Here is a 19,239-nt window from a genome sequence, read left to right on the forward strand (position 1 = left end):
AGCAAAAGTGCATTTAAAAGACCTTTGCAAATCCCAAGAAGGTCTTCATGTATCATCATATAAAAAGCAGATTGTCTGACCACTAATGAAAGTTTGATTCTTTATGTTTTTATATAGCGCTGGTAGTGGTGTTTCTCTTTTGTAATAAACTAAATTGATGGATGACTCTGTTGCTTGGGGAAATCCATCATGTGACTGACATCACTGCTGCTGCTTATTTAGACTGTGACAGTGAATAACTGGCCTATCCCACACGACTCTGTGATGTGAGATGGTTCTGGATCACAGAGCACACAGCTGTCAAGTTTCGGTGATTAGAGAAACTAATTTGTATGTAATTTAAAGACACAGAGAGGATCTAAAGACCTAACTGAATTAGACAACTACAGAAAAACAAGAGAACAGTATTATTCACTCTAATATGTATTGTATAAACATTGAAAATACCTTATAAAAGGCAAGAAACATTGGCGATCCCCAGCATGGGAGCCGGACGTGCTATCAAGGAGGCTATAAAACCCATAGCCTATAAAAGCCATAGCCTATAGCCTCAGTTGCTAGTGCGTCTCTTAAGGCCAGGAAAGTGAGGTTAACACACTGCACAGCTAACACCTACCAGCCGGCTACCGCTACACTTAACCCCCTAAACCTCACTCCCATCTGGGTCATGGCACCAGTGTCAATGGTCCTACTTGGCCCGCCCCAAGCGGGATTCAAACAGGAGATACCCAGCATAGGAGCCGGAGCCGCAAGCAAAGAGTCTATAAAAGCCATGGCCTCCAGTCTCAGTGTGTCTCTTATAGGCCAGGAGAGTGAGATTAACACACTGCACAGCTATCACATACCAGCAGGCTACCATTACATTCAACCCCCTAAGCCTCACTCCCATTTGGGTCACAGCACCAGTGTTACCGGTCCTACTCGACCCACCCTGAGCAGGATTCAAACTGGAGATACCCAGCGTGGGAGCCGGAACCGCAAGCAAGGAGGCTATAAAAGCAATGGCCTATAGCCTCAGTTATAAGCGGGTCTCTTTACACCAAGAGAGTGAGGTTTACACACTGCACAGCTATCACGTACCAGCTGGCTACCATTACAGTTACATGCACACCAATACGGATAATTATGAAAAATGTGCTTATTCAAAAAATTTGCATGTAAACATGCTCAAAGATTTACCCATGTGGACATACACCTTCCCTCTCACTCTCTCTCTCTCTCTCTCTCTCTCTCTCTCTCTCACACACACACATACACGCACAAACACACCTTGGTGCCCCGTTCTGTCTCTGTCTATGGGAGATAATTAAATCTCAGCAGGAGGTTGATAAATGTATTAGTCGGTAATGACAGGCTCCACGATTAATGTGTTCCAGGTGAACATCTGCCTGAAGCCAGCAGGGGGCACCAGGGGTCATGCCCTCCACCGCCCTCAGAGGACAAAGCTACAGCACCCATCACCACAGCAACAGTACAACTCCTGCCACACCAACCTCACTTTGAGAGATGGAGGACTACTGCTGTGGAGATTTAAATCTGTACACCCACTTCCTTATGGCAATATAAAGCTCCTGTGAGCTATCCTTTAAGATGATTGTCTAATCAGGCTCAAGAGCCCAAGTTTGTCTAAAGAGTTGCATATTACATTATAAAAAAGCTTTTTTTATTAAAGCCTAAATTACACATATAAGGCATATATGTTCTTCTGATTTAGGAGTCGGGTTATATGGAGCCACTTAGAATAGATACATGTAGATATCATGATATTTAGTGCATTTTGGACAGGAGGATGATATAGTTGTTGAATTTTCAGTGATTGTTGTCTTACTCAAGGAAAAACACCTGTTCGCCAAGTGGCATGTAATAGTATGCTACAAGAGAAATAACATAAATGGTGCTAGTCATAAATTATAGCATACGTCCCAAGAGATGCGTGCATCATTTGTATTTATTTACAGAAACTCAATGGAAACTGATAAATGTTATGAGATGTTTAGCCAACCGTATCCCTGCTGGGATTGTTAAATAACATTCTTTTAACCTTGGCAGAATGTTTCCTTCCCACTGCCTTTTTTAGAATAAGAAATGGACTGCAGATGGTAGGTCCTCAGGTGGTTATTGAAAGGCATAGAAAAATAAATGTGATCTGCTGTTGTTGTTGTTGTCACCTATGATCTTCTGATCTGTGTGAGCTCACCTACTCAACCACACTTGAGTAGTCATGCTGACGCACACTCACACAGAAACACATACAAATCATTAGCAGGAGGAAGACTCCAGTGGTTATGCCACAGTCCATGTGAACAAATATAGGATATCATATGTTGTTAGCATCTTTTTTTCTTAAGGAACTATATCAGGGGGCCCGATATAAACATAAGCAAGTAGCTTACTTCCAACCAGGTCTAATAGTTACTCTAGCTACATTTTTGCAAAAATGTCTTGTTTTTGTCATTTTAGTTTTAACACTGGAGGCACTACAACAACAAGTTTTACATAAACACTTTCTTTTTTTCCTTTCGGCAAAAACACTTTGCAGTACATAACCAACTACTATAACAAGCTTGTTCGTGTGCAAACGAATTGCGCAGTAGCTTAACTAAAAGTTGCATTTGCGATGCAACGGACCACAGTACGAGTCCTGAAGAGCAGACGAGTCGACAAGTGTCATTGAGGCACCACAAAGCGACGTGGTTCCTTCAGCTATTGCATTTTTCATTTCACATTTGCTTTTTATGACACTATCAGTTAGGTTTAGTTTTAAGGTGTAGGCTAAGGAGTTAGGTTTTGTTGATTTATAGCTCGTTAGAGCATTAAACTTAAAAAAATGATCTGTTTGGGAGAAATCTGGCTTGCTTTTAAGCGGCACACAGTGGACAGTTCATGAAGTAATTAAAATAAAGTAACAATGAACAACACTTTTACAGTATTTATGAATCTTGTTTAATGTTAATTTCAACTAATACATTTTTAAAATCAAAAGTTGTATGTTAACCTTCATGAACAACTGTCCTTTTATTAATTAACATTAACAAAGCTTAATATATGGTGTATAAAACATTTTGTTCATTGTTATGCTTTGTTCCATTCAACTCGGAATTTCAACTTTCTACTAGGAAAAGTGCAATGGATTGCCTCTCGAAGTCAAACTAAGTTTATTGATTACATGGTATTAAAACTTGTGGAGCAAACGTTAGCAGAGATAGGTGTTCAAAACATTGTAAATTAAACTCTCTTTTGATAATTGTACACCTGAAGAAAAAATGCTAGCATTGCTGCATTGTTAATCAGTTTGGTTGCTAGGAGACATCTCTTTTTGCAATCGAATACCTGCTAAGCTAACGGGAGCATTGCAGTTTTGTTTCCTTGTACGTCATCTTCCGAACCACAGGCAATGGAATATGGAATGCCTTTATCCACAGTTTTCCTGAGCAACCACTGACTGGCACCAGGATGACTCTGACTGATGGTTTCTTGTTTCTGGTCTCATGACGCAATGAAAAAACTACCAAAAGGAGCAATTAAGATGAATTCAGGCTCAGCTTGTGCTGTTGAACTCATAGTAGTTAATGATATAAACATAACTAAGCTCGGACCATAGCTTCATAACATCTACACATTCAGTTGTTGAGGCACTGTCAGTAAAAACAACTTTGATTGTATAGCCACGTTATTATTTTTATTAAATTATTTTACTATTTTTACAAATGTAATACCTTAAACATCACATTACACATTATAAGAATATACGCCGATGTGAATGAAAACACTGGAGACCAGAAATTGAAAGCAGTCGAATTGTGGAAGATTTGTGCATTCAGGAAAAGGTGGATGGTCGGAAATCGGAGATACCAAGTAGAAATATTCCACATCCCACTTTTAAAGAAACGCTGTATTAGTTCATGATACCTTTTGCACTAACCAATGTTAAGGAATGGAACCTTATTGTAAAGAGTTACAGTTATTTATTAGAATAGTTTTAGTTAGTTTTGAGTAAAAAAAATAAATAATACATATATAGTGCTTGGCGGATTACTTGTGAATTGTAATTCGGTACTGATTACAAATTACATGACAAAAAATTAAATCAGTAATGTAATTTTGTAGATTAAATTGTTTGGGTAATTTAATCCAATTTTTGTTTTATTACTTTTGGATTACTTTTAACCTAGTTCTATTTTATTTTTTGTATCTTTTATCTCGATTTAGCTGATCCAGTGCTGTGTGGGCTGATATATCGACCACCCAAATTTAATAAAGATTTTATTCAGGATTTTTCAGACTTTTTAGGGGGAATTTTATTAATATTTGATACAATTTTAATAGTGGGGGATTTTAATATTCACGTCTGCTGTCCAGCAGATCTCCTTGTTAAAGATTTTTTGAACCATATTGAATCTTGTGCAATCTGTAAATGGACCAACACATGAACATGGACATACTTTGGATTTAGTTTTGTCATATGGCATACCTTTGTTATGTAGATGTTTGTGCTGCAGTTTTTTCTGATCATAAACCAGTCATTTTTGAGGCTTCTTTTCCATACCAGGTTGCTAAACCTTGCCCACATGTACGACTATTTCGTAGGAAGAATGCTAGTGTTATTAATGAGTTCGCTAAGATTTTTGCAAATGTTTCTGACTTCCTTCACCCTACTCGAACCCTGAGTTTTTACTTAGTTCTTTAAATTTTTTATGTACAACTATTTTAGATGAAGCTGCACCCTTGAGGGTGAAGCGTGTAAAAACTAAAGTAGAGCCTTGGATTAATGAAACTACATGCCCATTTTAGACATATCTGCAGAAGAGCAGAGCGTAAATGGCGAAACGACAGGCTCCAAGTGTCCTATGATATTTTAAGGGACTCTCTGCATACATTTCAAAGGGTGGTTAAAGCAGCGAAGGCACAGTATTTCTCCGATATTATTGAGAGGAACTGGCATAGACCTAGAGTACTGTTTAGTACTATAAACACCGCTATAAATCCACCTAATGTAATTGGGCCTGATATTTCAATGGACACTTGCGAAAATGTTAAGAATGTTTTTGTCTCAAAGATTGAAAAAAATTAGCTCCTGCCATTTCACCATTTTGTCCTGTGGTGTTTGACCACTTTGAGTTTCTTCATCTTTCTAGTTTGCCGAAAATAGTTGACCAGTTGAGGCCATCAGACTCCCCACTTGATAGTGTTTCATCAAAGCTAATCAAACAGGCATTTGATACAGTTGGGCCTAGTGTTTTGTATCCAGGTCTGTGCCAGCCAGTTTTAAACATGCTGTGGTGCAGCCTTTAATTAAAAACACTAACTTAAACCCAAATGAATTTAGTAATTACAGACCTATTTCAAAATCGTCCTTTCTCTCGATGATATTGGAGAAAACAGTTCTCAGTCAGCTGTAGTCTTTTTTTTTTGAATAAGAATTGCCTTTTTGAAATATTTCAGTCTGGATTTAGGGAACATCACAGTACAGAATCTGCACTTTTAAAGGTTCTCAACGATGCTCTATTAACTGTGGATTCTGTGTAGAACTGTGTAATGCTGCAGTTTTGATAATACTTGATTTAAGTGTGGCATTTGACACCATAGATCACATACATGTGGGATTCCTCAAGGATCCATTTTGGAACCTATCCTGTTTTCGTTGTATATGCTTCCAATAGGCCAATTATATGTTTGTAAACATTCGGGATGCGCGCGCAACATGGTTGCAGAAGAGAGAGCGCGGGAGAGGAGTTAGCTAGCAAAATAATGTGTTACGTTATACATAGTAGTTAGATATCAACATTACATTTTATATTGATTAGATGGTACATATTTAAAATGTTCTCCGCGTACTACAACAGCTTGTCACCCAGCGATAAGAACTGTTATTCAACTAAGCTTACCTTAATGAGGGGGATACGTCTTACCATAGAGCCTTGTCAATGGTCAAACGACGAAACGAAATGGCCAAGCATTCAGTGGCCAGAAATATATAATTACCTGATCGACACTCCAAGTGTTTATACCCAGGAGAAGTTGAAAGCGTACAAATCTCTTGATGCCTATAATTTTGTTCTGTGTGGTCATGTCCAAGACATACAACTTCATGATTACAAAGTTCAAAACTTCTTTGTGCTTAAGACGGAGGTTCTGCCTAGTCAAAGACAGGGTAAGAAGACGGAGTTGTACAAGGCCTGGGTTATCGTCAACAAGACCAACAACTGTATTCTGACTGCAAACTGCACCTGTATGGCTGGGTATGTAACATAAGACATTTATGAAATGATATTACATTTTATTATTATTTATCCAACCCAGTATTTGTCAGTAAGATAATCTAACTCAATTTCACTGCTTATTTGCTGAAATCATACAGCTGCTATTGACATGTATAGCCTAATGCACCACTTACACCAATGTGTTTCATTCATTAGATAGCTAGGAATAAATCATTTTGTGCAGGTTAAGGTCATGCTGCAGCCATGCAGCTGCTCTTATGTTTAAAGTTGAGCTGTGGGTCAGGATGGGACGGAGAAGTGTTGTACTTCAGGGACAAATATGTGGCTCCACTCATCCAAGAGAGATGTGAAGCCAGCCAGACTGAGTAAGATCAGCTTCAGAAAGCCTAAGAGGACAGACACCCAACTGCAGCCAGCCAGAGCAAAGCGTAGAAAGAACAATGTGAAAGGTAGACACAATCTGAATTTAGACAAGATCAGGCCATGTACATATAACAAGTTAACAGCAGGTATAAATTATCTATTTATAACCTTATATTTATAACTTTTTTTAAGCCATTACTATCACGTCATTCATACAAAAATGTTATAACCAGCACCAAGGTACCATTTATAACATATGTAACCAGCTGTAGTTGCAATTTGTATTAAAATAAATGTGTATTTAGAGCTGACAGATGAAGACATAGCAGATCTGAAAGTCTTGGCACCTAACGCAGCTGTGCTTACTAGCATGGACTTCAGTGACACTGATTCTGCATCCGAATCCGACACAAAGACCGGAGACCTGCCAGAGCCACTGGTAGCTCTGTATGATGTCACTCTGAGAGGCCTCTGCCCAAATAAAATACAAGAGAGAAGTGAAGATACCTTTGCAAAACTGGGGCGAGAATTAACTAACGAGCAGTGTGTGAACCTTGAGTTTACAACTAGAAACCAGTCCCAGTCTCAGGCCTGGCGCACACACAGAACTGGCAGGATAACAAGCACAACCCTACATCGTGTCTGCACTGTAGAAACCGAAAAGGCAAAAACAAACCTTGTAAAACAGGTTATGCACTACAGCAATCAGGACTTGTCCCATGTCCCAGCAGTACTTTGGGGAAGAGATATGGAGGACACAGCCAGGAGACAATACACAGAAATAATGAAAACACAACATCACAACTTTGACGTGGAACTCTGTAGTCTTGTTGTGAGGCCTGACAAACCACATCTTGGGGCATCGCCGGATGGAATGGCACACTGTACCTGCTGTGGGAAAGCAGCTGTAGAGATTAAGTGTCCATACAAATACCGTGATGGTCTGATGGGGAGCAGTGAGGACACACAGTTCTGCTTAGACAAAGCACTACACCTAAAGAGGAATCATGAATACTATCATCAAGTTCAACTTCACATGTTTGTATGCAACATCCAGTACTGTGACTTCGTAGTGTGGACAAAGCAAGATGTCACTATCAATCGCATCAACAGAGATGAAGAAATGCTGCAAGCAGTCCTGCCGAAAGCTGAAGTGTTCTTCAAACAGTGTGTTTTGCCTGAGCTGTTAACACGCCGCATGGATCCGCTGATGCAAGCACCTACAGTCTGCCCACACTGTGAAAGACCAGACTTTGGGATGATGATTGACTGTGCAAAGTGCAAGAACCATTTCCACTACACATGCGCCAGAGTAAGGAGAAAGGTTGTGGAGTGGTACTGTGAACAGTGCAAAAATTAATGAGTCAGAATGAAGTGTAAATAGAAACAAATTATTTAATACACACTAGTATTTTACATCGAAGCACAATCAAATAAAAAAAATGTACAGCAATAATTATTACATACATATATATATATATATATATATATATATATATATATATATATATATATATATATATATATATATATATATATATATATTATTACTCATAGTCTATTAATGTGATTTACTTAATTGTTCAGTGATCCTTCTCTGTTTTGTTGCTGTCACCACCACCTAAAAAATAATAATAATAAAAAAAAAAAGTTAACCACTTCAAGTTATCTTCTTGGGACTATGCATTTACAGAGGTTTGTTAATGCTCCACACACAATCACCATGTCACCTAAGAGGTCAACCTGTGTGAGTGGAATAACAGTTGTCAGAATTTTGAAGTTTTTCCATCTACCAATTACTCTTTCAATGTGTATTCTCACATTAGACAAACGCCTTGATGTGTCCACTTCTTGAGCAGAGAGCTGCTTCCTACCTTTGGTAAAGTGAGGGATCTTAAGGGTGGCACCGCGTGTGGCAAGCTCATCTCTGATGGTAAAACCACGATCTGCTAGAATCTCATCATTATGCTCTAGAAGGTCATAAAATCCAGACTCTGCTGTAATTTGTTTATCGAAACACGCCCGCCCCAACCTGCCGACAGAAAAGTAATGGCTCCTGCAGGTGACATGCCAACTAAATATTTTACAGTGTTGTGGCTTTTATAAGTTGAGTACGTCTGGGCTCTGGAGGTTAAATTTGTGGGTCTGTTTATAAAAATTTCTGTGCAGTCAATAATGCACCGGCAACGTTTATATTTAGGTTTAAAACATTTTGGCATATTCTTTAATATTGCATGCTTGCTTGGCCACTTAATGAGAGGTTTTAAAGTCGCAGAGATGACAGGGAGCCAACTTCTCAAAATTTTCGAGACGTCACATTCTGTGACATTAAATCTGAAAGCAATATCCTTGTTGCTGAGTCCTAATCTTAGTTTCATTAGGGTAACTAATAGATGGTCCTCTAGGTTCATAGAGCTACGCACAACCTCTACACTGCCTTTAAGTTTCTGAATCAACCACTCAAAAATGACACTGGTCAGACCTGTGAAAAACAGAACATGCACCGCTTTGCTCTTGATAGAGCTAAAGGAAAACTGTGTTTTTCTGAGTGTTTCCATTAGTTCCTCCTTCTCTGATTTCAGTTTGTTGATCTCTGAACGCAGGTTGACACACTCTGCAGAAAGTTGGCTGTACTTGAGTTTCAGCTCATCATGGAGAACCTTCGGGACTGTGGCTTCTGAAATACAGAGTAGATTGTTGTTGACTTCTAAAAGATGCACTGTAACTTGTTTTAGCTTAGATTTTCTCTATTATTTGATGTATGTTTTCAGACAGCATGTGCTAAACAGAATCATTTTCAACTTTATTCACAACATAGTTATGCTGTATTGAAAAAATTTATAAACAGGGTGACCTGATTCATCATAATAGTGACTGCCCTACATTAGTTAAAATGTTAGAAGTTCTTACCGATGAAAGGACCAGCACCAGGCTCCATTCTGCAGTCATCTGAGGACAGGCAAGCGGCTGAGGATTCTGATGCAACCTCATCTGTAACTTCTGTGGACAGGTGGATGTGATCTGGTGGTCTGTGTGTGGTTTCCTCTCTTGTTCTTTTCCTCTTAAATCTGATACTCAGAGAAGAGAGCAAGCAGTCAGGCCAAAATAGTTTAGTTGCTTGGTAGATCACAGAGGCTATCAGTTCCCCAAATGAAGTCAAGTGTAAATCACATAGAATCCCTCAAAGGACTTAACAAGAAAATGCAGACATAACAGAAACGATCTGGTCCAATAAATCCTCTTGGCAAAAATAATGTGACATTAAATTACTGGCCATACATTCCCTGCTCTTCAATGCATGCAGAGAATGGATGGTGAGTAATGATGTGATCCCAGTGAGCAACTAAATGAGGTGAAAGTGACAATATTTACCTCTCAAGTTTTGCATCGCCTTTGTTTATTTCACACTGGGTTGAGTAGGAAAAAACAGATGGGACAAAGTCAGGACTACTGAAGTCCATGGACACCTCTCCTGTACAAAAAGTTAGGTCTGTTAGTGTTACAGTTAAATTTAGTCTGAGTTCGCTATAACCGCGTTATTAGCCAAATACTAGGTACACTTGCTAGATACTAGACTAGCTAGCTAACTGTCAGGTTAACTACCTAGCAAGACAACGTAACGCAACTGAACAAAGGTAACGTTAAGTAATGTATATGTATTCTGTTGTATAGGGGAATTATCACACTACGTCACACTGACGTCACGCAGGTGCAACTGCGCATGTCGGATGCAGAAGCTGGCCGCTGAAACAAACCCGGGAAAATGTCGTGTTGTGCAGTGGGTTGCCAGAATCGAAAATCTGTAAACAAAGGTCTGAGGTTTTACCGAATACCATCAACTCACACTCCTTTTAACGCCAACCGCAGACGTCTTTGGTTACAAGCCCTCAGAAGAATCGACTGGAACGACAACCTAATTAAAAACGCCCGACTCTGCAGTTCTCACTTCATATCAGGTAAGTTGCGCTAAATCACCCACATCACTCGATTTAGTTTATAACAAAAACTCTGATGTATTAAGTACACTTATCTAACAATAGAATAACGAACAATGTATGAGTTTGAGACTAGCTAGCTTAAATTACTAGCTAACTTAACGTTACCTTTGTTCAGTTGCGTTACGTTGTCTTGCTAGGTAGTTAACCAGTAAACATAAAAGTACAAAGAGGAAGAAAATATTTACAAATATTTATTAATTCTATGCAATAAACATTACATGAATTAAATACAAATTAAATTTAACAGCAATGACAGTGCATGGCCTAAGTTTATAATTCAAAACACTTGACATTATGAACATTAATGACCCTAAATTGAACATAAAATGATCGTAAAATTAATGACAATAAATGACCATAAAATCAACAGCATTGACATTGCTAGGGCAAAGCTTTCATCTAAAACACTGAAACACTTTTAACCCTTACTGCACTGATAGTGAACTGCTATCTTTGGAACAGCAAGAATATTCAAAAAAATCTGAATATGCCAAGTTTAATGCAGTGGACTCCACTAGATACTTTGAAGCAATTATGTTTAACGTGTGCGCATTCTTAAAAATGAAATTATCTCTATAGATCCAGTGGTTTAATCCTGAGGTTGACTGCTCCATCTTCACCTGGCAGGCTAGTAGCGAGTATCAATTCTGACTGTAATACACACAACCCTCCCCCTCTCTTCCAAAAACACTCGAAGATTTACTGAATGTATATCAGTGGTGTGCTGATTTAGAATGAAAAATGTAAAAGACTGAAAAAAGAGTGATTAGGATGATCAATAAATATTTAACAATTTACTGTTGCGCTTGAGCTATGTCTCCACGTTAGCGCGCTTAACAAGCCACATCATAAGATGCATGGATTGACTGTATCAGATGCGGAGGCAACTGAGATTCTTCCTCACTACGCCACCACGAGGACTTTTGGAATTGGGCATTTTGATTGGGGAGAAAAAATAAAGTAGTAAAAATTGTGAACTTTTAAGTATATCCAAGGTGACAAAACAAGGAAGATGGATGAACAGTGCAGAGACAAAGGGCAGAAAAATAAAAGTTAGTGTGGATGATATTCCCTGTGTCCACCCTATGATTTGATTAGAAATTGAATTTTTTGATTAAAGAGCACTGAGGTGGGAATGGCAGCCATTTCCAATCTGCCCAACAGAATGACTCTGTCAGTGGGAAGCCGGCAGATGATTTGGATTCAACGGCAGCTTCACATGAGTGTCTGTGATTGTGCCCAAGATCCTTAATTATACTCTAAGCGAGGAAAATCACTGTAAATCTTTAGAACAGCACTTAGCCAACAGACAAGTGAATACCAAAAAAGCCTCCATTATATTTCACCATCTATTTGAAAAGCTAAACCAGCTAATCTGCACTCTTGTCTTTGCTAAGCAGCAGACAATGACTGTCTGGATGATTAAAATCACCCTTTCAACTGTGATTAGATAGATATACACTTCATTTCAATTCAAGTCAAACATAAGGATTATAGTATGAGCTAGGCTTGCCACACACACACACACACAAGCATACACACACATAAGCAAGTAGCAGACCTATTTAACCTCTTTTCTGCTCATTTTTAAAGCAGGCAGACAGGATTTACGGGTTATTGCTCAGTTAAGTACAGAGCTTAAAGAACATCTGTCACTAAGGAGTGTGTATATACTATGGCTGAAATGATTAGTCAATGTTATTGACAACATCGTCAATAAAAAATGGTTGACAAAAATGTTCACTGTCAAATAGTCATTTAATCTAATTTAATGTAACATGAGATCACATTAAACTCTAATGATGCCGCACAAGAGCAGCACTGCAGTTCACACCTGACTTAGGAGAGGAAGAAAACAGCTCACAGTCCAGATGCACTCTAAACTTTCCAGCCAGCTGCAGGTGATGTAGATTGCAAAGTATGAGGGAATAATACAAAAATACAAAATATGTAAATACAGAAGCACTCTCGTTGTGGAATAACCGGAGCCACAGCTGCTGCTCCGATGAAGCAAAACTTGACTGTCGAGCATCTTTAAAGAAAACAAACTGGTGTTACATCTTTAATGCAGTTATATTTAATGCATTATAGCTTATAAAAGTAAAAAAAAATAAGGAACCTGGTCATGTAAATAACTACAAACTCAGTGCCTCTTCTATGAGTTGCGTGAAGTGTCCCGATCTAAGGGGGAGCGATTGAAACTGCACCCGGCTGATGCGCGCACTGTCGTGGGAATGCTCATCCCTCACACACGCACACTAGCAAGCATGTTTAATACAACCTTTTAAGGCAGGCACAAGCTGAATAGTCGGTTAAGAGCTAATCGAATAATCGTTCTAATATTCGTTAGATTAATCGATTGTCAAAATAATAGTTAGATGCAGCCCTAGTATATACAGTATGTTTGTGTACAAGTATGTGCATCTTGCTCTGTAGTGCTTATATGAGTTCTCCAGCTAAGAATACAAAATTATACTCCAAAATACACAGACGCAGGTATCCACAACACAAGTACCTGGCTTGTTCCTTTGTGCCAGCAATGCATACTGGGACGTTTCTACATTCGGCACATTAGTCTAATTACTGTAGTTGTGTTCGACCCACCCAATTTATCACTCCTCTGAACATTTAATTAGCTGCAAAGCTCTCTACAATTAAGACCAGAATTAGAACAAATTGAACTGCAAGCTGAGCAACTTGAGGGGGGTGCCACGGCGGAAAGTGTAGATGATTGTTGTTATGGGAAAGCTGCAAGCTAAAGATTTAATTCACAAGATTGTTTTCATAATTTCCCATCTTGAGCTCAGTACCGGTGTTATTCAGGAACCTGTTCAGAGTGAACTTTACTAAATATATAGGGAAATCACACCCTGATCTCATGAAAATTGCATGATTGTTGCAAAATCTTAGCATTGTTATATTACGTGGTTCATTACACGTATTGGCAGTTCCAAGGTGCAGATTTGTCAGATTAATTTTCTGTTTAGTTTTAAAACAACAAATGCTACATCCCTGCCACAAACCATAAATATAAACTTAACTGAGAGTGTCATAAAAGCAAATGTGAGATAAACATTTTTTTGTTATGGTTAATGCTCTATTGAGTTTTAAATAAAAAAAACCTGACCTTCCTACCCTAAACCTTACACCTAAACATCACTGATAGTGTCATAAAATCTAATGTAAGTCAAAAACACAATTGATGAAGCAATCATGACACTTTTGGCTCACATGTCAACTTGTTACCCTTTGAATCACAAGTTGCTCAATTTGTTGAGCTACCATATAATTAGATCGCATTCAAACAATCTTGTAAATTACAAAGTTCACTCTGTAAATTACATTAATTTTGAATGGTGCAAGCTAAAAGATTCTTTGAACTTGTTACTCTTTAGCCAATCAGCTTGCTCACATGTGATACGTCAAGCCAATGGCTCACATGGTGCAAGCATGTGCTAAGTCTAGGCACTAGTTGGTTGGAAAAATTGTGCATGCAAAGTGCTAATGGACTGGGTCAAGTGCAATTTTATTCCGAGGTTCTTCTCCGGTTATTTCACCAAACTTCATGTCCTACCAAGCACAGTGGATTTAACTGAAGACAGCCCATTCATAAGAATTTGGTAGTGTAAATGGGCTAAATACAATGGATCCCCTGCTCTGTGACTGAATTGTTGCCTACATTGCTCCAGACTGCGATTTATGGTTTGTACTATATATACTGTATTCTCTATTAGCCTCTCTGGGACTGTTGGTTCTCGTCCTGCTCGCCGATGTCTCGCCTGCTTGAAATATGCTTTTCTTCTCTCTCATTGTTCTTAGTGCATAGTGTTTAATGTATATTTGTTAGGCCTATATGTTTCTCTGTGAGTCCTTGAACTATGGAAAGGTGCAATACAAAATAAACTTGTTATTGCAATTATTATTATTATGAATCGTATCATTCCACTGACACACAAATCATGGCTAGTTTTAAAAGTGATTGATTGCTCTTAGATATAATCTGCTGGTGGAATTTCCAAACTGCAAATGCAGGAGCAGATTTTAGACTTTGCACCAAGATTAGACATGGTACTTAAAAGTCTCATCGCAGTGACCTATTTCTCAGGAAAGTAGTAAATTGCACTTTGCACCACTTTGTTAACATACAATACACACACAGTTTGTGAACAAATGACCAAAGTTAAGGCAACACTCCCATCCACACCCACTTGCGCTTTGTGCTGGAATGAACATGTCACTTAGAATTAGCTCTCTCATGAAAATTGGATAAGATGTAGCACACGATCATAGCTCTTAGCGCAATCCTGAAAATAGAACCCTTTGTGTTTATTTAAAGGTAAGGTAAGTGTAGTGAGCAGGGCGGAGCCGCGCGGCGTCTGGGAAAAGTGAGGTCGGGAAGATAAGTGGCGAGTGCACCATCATGCCACACTGGCCTCGCTTTCCAGCGAGGGGAGGCGGGAGTATTTAAGGAGAAGAGACATCGACAGACGGGAGAGAGAACTTGTCAACGTGTTTGAGTGTTTTTAGGATTTGACAGAGCTGGCTGAAAAGCAGTGCATATTTTTGTTTATTTGTAAGCTGAAAAGTGTAATTAAATGTCTGTTTGTCAAGCTGGTCCCAGCTTCCTCCTTACCCTCTTAAGAGTTACAGTAAGGTAAAAAGGAAAATAATCTGAAATTAATCCATTTGTTTGTACCGCCACTACCGGGTGTCTATAAAGTAACTTAATCCATCCAATAAAAGCATCCTCGAACCCATATATTTCCAAAATCTTAAAATGATATTCCCATTCTACCATATCAAACTTTTCGGCATCAAGTGAGATGGCAGCGACCGGAGTCTGATCATTCACCACTGACCACATGACAACGCCTTATGTTATCAGAAGAGCTGCGGCCCGAAAAACCCCCACCTGATCTAAATGCATAAGAGATGTCATAACTTTACTTAATTGGTTAGCCAAACTTTTTGACAATATTTTTACATCTAGCTAGATCAGGCAAATTGGTAACTCTAACACTCACTTGGATCTTTATCCTTTTTGAGAATCAGACTCCTCCAGGTTTGTGTCATGATTGGCGGAAGCTTTCCATTCTTTAATGATTCTTCTTACATAAACTTCTTACAAAAATGGAGCCAGTTCTGTAGCATAAGATCTAAAAAAAATTCAGCAGCAAAGCCATCTGGTCCCGGAGCCTTGCCTGTAGGCAAGGCCTTAATTACCTTTGCAAACTCCTCCAAGGTTATCTCAGAATCAAGAGAATTGTTTTGCTCAGTCATCAGTTTATGGAGTTCTAATGATTCCACAAAGTTTGTAACATCTTCATCAGTAGATGAAGATGTGGAACTATAGAGATCGAGATAGAATTCTTTAAAAGCATTATTAATATCAATGGCCAAGGTATATTTCACCACCAACAGATTTCACTGAGGGAATGGCAGAAAAAGACCCACTCTGTTTTACACATCTAGCCAAAAGCTTCACTTCTTTGTCCCCCAACTCAAAGTATGACTGTCTTGCCCTGAATAGCAAAAACTCCACCATCAGATGACATTCGGCACTTCAGATCTGCCTTGGCACTTTTAATATTCCCTTCCAACTCTATGAGTTCTCATGCTTTGAAATTTTTGGTGAATGAGGCTGTGATAAAGATAGGTTCGTAGGCAATGGAGGAGTCAGGAGACAACAAACAGTTGAGTGTTTATTCTCTCGTCAGTTTCACACACATTCAAAAACATAAAACAAAATGGCTCTGGGTGGCCAACTCAAATAGCTTTTTCTCTGTGGTCTGTTGCTCTGGCCACACTCTCTCCCTCCTCTGCCACTCTAGCGGGCCTTATCAGATCTCCCTCCACCATCACTATCATGAAAGACAGGTATTAGAGTTAATACAACCCAGGTGACAAGCCTTACCACTTTCCTTCTCCCTTAGACAGACGCATGGCCACGCCCCCTATGCCACAGAGGCATACTGTATGATCCAACCCCTAAGAACCACCTTAAGTGTCTCCCAAGACATGCCCAAGGGGTATCCTGAGGACCAGTCGTTCTCCGTACAAACACATTCAGCCTTTAACATTTGTTGGATTTCAGGATTTTGCAAAAAGGATACATTAAAGTGCCAACTATATGATTTATTTTTCTCCATATGTGGCAACACCTCTAAACTCACCAGGGCATGATCTGATGTTTCCAATTGAGCAATCAACAACCGATGAAATGAGGGACTTAGATATAATTAAAAAAAAATCTATTCTAAAATAAATCTTAGGGACTTGTGAAAAAAAGTATAGTCCCTTACCAGATGGGTTTAAAAGTCTCCAAATATCTGTATGACCATGATTTTTACACATCCTGTGACGCGTACATTTAGCTCTAGGGGGCTTACACACTTTTGCTTCACTATGATCAAGGACTGAGTCCATCAATAGGTTAAAGTCTCCTCCCAATATTATATCATGAGGGGTGCCAGCGGCTTGCAACATCCCTTCAAGATCTAAAAAAGCCCTGATCATCAGCATTAGGTGTGTAAATATTAGCCAAAATAAAACTTTGCCCCTGAATTTCTGCTAAAACAATAATGACTCATCCTAATTTATCTTTAATCTGTTTGAGACATTTGAATTTTAAATGCCTACTTATCAGTGTAATGATTCCCCTGCTCTTACTTGAGCCAGCACTAAAGAAAACATGTCCACCCCATATCTTCCCAAATGTTTCAAAAGAGGTAAGATGCATTACTTTAAGAAACACTATATCATATTTCTTACGTTTAAGAAGAGAAATAACCTTCCTTTTTTTATGGGGTGCCCCAACCATTCACATCCCACATAGAGAGAGACAATCCACACATATTAACGTTAGATAGATTAATATTAAAAATTTTAAAAATTATAAAAACCATATACCAACATTAGTGCAATAATCAAACCCCAAATATCCCCCTGAACCTAAAAACAGACAAATGGAAAATGTCTGCATTAACCCTGCGCACAACAGCAGCAAATTACGTCCATCCATCTAAACTCAAACAGTCCATGTACGACTAAGTCTGGTGTTTCTATACAAATTTTGCGAGACAGACTTGCACAACAGAAGATAATCTATAAAACAAACTCCAGCCACTATGCGGAATAAACACAAAAAATGTGTAGATTCATCCACACAACTGTCCCAAAGGTGCTCCATCCGCTAGCGGAACCAGCACAAAAATAAACAAATAGGCACTCAGTTTCCTTGAACAGTCAAGAGAATGTTCAGTAAGTCGGTCCACTTTGCTGCAAAATAACTTACTCAGTCCATTGACTTTATGAAGGACATTGCTTGCTGTGGACATGTAAATATTGTATCGCCATCCATAGCATCTATTCTCAATTTGGCCAAGAACATCAGTGCAAATGCGACCTTCCATTGATTAAGAGTTTCCTGCATTCCTTGAATCGATCACATTTCTCTCTTGTTGTTTTTGCAAAGTCTGGTAACAAGAAAATGCTGTGGTTCTTCCAAGGATGCCTTCCTTCCTCGCTTAACACGAGATCTGAAAGGTGAGGAGGAGAAACAGATCAATATTTAAATCCAATTTTATTATAAATTCTCCTCCCTGCTCAGTCAGCCTCCACTTTAACTTTCACATTCTTCTTTTTTTTTTTTTTGGTGATTCACATTCTTCATGCATACACCCCCTACTGGGCAGGAAGAAGTATTTCTATCAAAAATAGAATAAAATATTGATCTGTTTCTCACCCACACCTTTCATATTGCTTTAGAAAATATGTATTTAACCACTAGAGTTGTATGGATTACTTTTATACTGCTGTAAGGAGGTTTAGATTGGCAAGGAGGAGGTAAGAACTGGCTGAACAATATAAATAATATTTAATTAAATAAAAAGACACACACAAACAGGACATACAGGGCAGCTTCCCGTAATTCTCTCTCTCTAACTGTTGTCACCGGCTGCCTTTATCCCTCGCATGCCTCATCAGGCTGATTGGCGACCGGGTATGCGTCATTCCAGCCCGGCCCTGCCCCTCCACTCTATACTCCTCTTGGGATTGCCTCAGGCCCGGAAGCCCCCGGCATGATGCACCCCCCCTTTCCCTGGGGAGGGGCGTGCCTTGCAACCTGTCTGCCGGCATCCCCGCCTTCCTCGACCTGGGAGGAGACAGGAGGGGAAAATAAATAAATAGATGAGGGAAAAGGCCAACATGGAGTGACAAAGAGAGAGAGAGACACATGCAGCTCACTCACCGCTTTTCTGATGCGCCGTCGCATGGCCCCCGATCACTCCTCCACACTCTCAGGCGGATGACAGCCACTCCTCTCCGGGCAGACCGGAGTCAAACCTCCGACCCCCAGCGGACAGAATGCCCCTCTGCTTTTCTGGCGGCTCGTGGGGACACTCCTCCACCCCTGACATCGGCCCTAACGCTCCAGGCGGTCGGCGCGGACAGCGGTCTTCTCGATCCCTCTGCGTTTCTGGGGACAGCAGGGCACAACTTCGCCCTACTCCGTCACCCTGCGGATGGCAGCGTCAAGGATTCTGCCACGGGCATCCCCCCTCCTTCCCGGGTTTTGGCACCAATGTAAGGGGGTTTAGATGGGCAAGGAGGAGGCGAGAACCAGCTGAACAATATAAATAATATTTAATTAAATA

The sequence above is a fragment of the Xyrauchen texanus genome, chromosome 43 (genome assembly GCF_025860055.1).
Source record: "Xyrauchen texanus isolate HMW12.3.18 chromosome 43, RBS_HiC_50CHRs, whole genome shotgun sequence".
Taxonomy (NCBI): Eukaryota; Metazoa; Chordata; class Actinopteri; order Cypriniformes; family Catostomidae; genus Xyrauchen; species Xyrauchen texanus.